Below are 1,599 nucleotides of genomic sequence, written 5' to 3'. Positions count from 1 at the left end.
CGACGCATCCATCGAGTTCATGGACAAAATTCTTAAGCGATCAGGCATTGGCGACGACACGACGGTGCCTACAACTCTGACGAGCCTTCGACCTGATTTGTCCCTAGCAGCATCGAGAAAAGAAGCCAAGGATATGATATTCGATGCCTTGGACAATTTATTTGCTAATAATGCCGATGTCGAACCTGTGGACATCGATGTTCTTGTCGTCAACGGCGGAACTTTTAGCCCGCCACCTTCGCTTTCAGCCATGGTTATGAATAAATACAAGATGAGGAACAATGTTAGAAGCTTTAATTTAAGTGGCATGGGGTGTAGTTCTGGATTGATAGCCATTGATCTNNNATAAAAACAGCTACGCCATTGTTGTTACCACGGAGAACATCACCAATAATTTCTACCCTGGAAATAAGAAGCAAATGTTGGTACCCGTTTGCTTGTTTCGACAGAATTGCACTGCGATTCTTCTCTCGAACCGAAGCTCGGACCGGTGGCGAGCGAAGTATAAGCTTGCCCATTTGGTGAGGACGCACATCGGGGCCGATGACCTAGCATTCAGATGCGTATATCAGGTAAGAATGAAATTTCCATCGACATAAGGTTAGAGTAAAAGAAAGATTATGTGAGATCCCACATCGGTTAGAGAGGAGAACGAAGTACCCTTTATAAGAGTGTGGAAACCTCTCCCTAGTAGATGCGTTTTATAAGGGTGTCGAAAGGGATAGCCCAAAAAGGACAATATATGCTAGCCCTGGACTTCGGTGGTTACAAATGATATCAGAGCCAGACACCAGACGATATGCTAGCGAGGAAGCTGAGCCCCGAAGGAGTGGACATGAGGCGGTGTGTTAGCAAGGATGCTGGCCTTGAAAGGTGATGGATTGGGGGGTCCCACATCAATTAGAGAAGAGAACGAGTACCAGCGAAGATGCTAGGCCCCGAAAGGGGGTGGATTGTGAGATCCCACTTCCTTGTCAATTAGAGAAGAGAACGAGTACCAGCGAAGATGCTAGGCTCCGAAAGGGGGTGGATTGTGAGATCCCACTTCCTTGTTAGGAAGGAGAACGTAGCACCTTTTATAAAGGTATGAAAACCTCTTCCTAGCAGACGAGTTTTAAAAACCTTGAGGGAAAGACCATATAAGGGTGTGGAAACCCCGTTTAAAAACCAAACCTTGAGGGAAAACACAAATAGAACAATATCTGCTAACGATGACGTTTGACCATTACAGATCATGAGTGTATAAATAAGAAATATTATCATATAAGGCCTTTTCAAAAAAACTAAAAACATAGATTGAATATTCAATGAGATTGAAACCTTATTGAACATGATAGCTTTGGTATTAGGAGGAAGACGATGATGGAATCACTGGCATTGCGTTATCGAAAGATGTCGTGGTCATGGCAGGAGATGCTCTAAGAAGAAACATCACTACTCTCGGTCCTCTCGTTCTTCCATTACGAGAGCTACTTCAGTTTGCCGTCATGTTCGTTGCTAAGAAGCTCTTCAACCCTAATATGAAGGGTTATGTTCCTAATTTCAAGTTGGCATTCGAGCATTTTTGCATCCATGCCGGAGGGAAGACCGTGATCAACG

General features: G+C 44.3%; 1 pseudogene; it reads left to right on the top strand.

The window, feature by feature from the left end:
* Nucleotides 1-7: 7 nt before the first annotated feature.
* Nucleotides 8-1,598, top strand: LOC111471065 (annotated as a pseudogene).
* The last annotated feature ends 1 nt before the right edge of the window (nt 1,599 follows it).

Source organism: Cucurbita maxima, unplaced genomic scaffold (genome assembly GCF_002738345.1).
Source record: "Cucurbita maxima cultivar Rimu unplaced genomic scaffold, Cmax_1.0 Cma_Scf00048, whole genome shotgun sequence".
Taxonomy (NCBI): domain Eukaryota; kingdom Viridiplantae; phylum Streptophyta; class Magnoliopsida; order Cucurbitales; family Cucurbitaceae; genus Cucurbita; species Cucurbita maxima.
The sequence above is the reverse complement of the archived record's forward strand: the minus strand, read 5'-3'. Positions and strand labels throughout refer to the sequence as shown.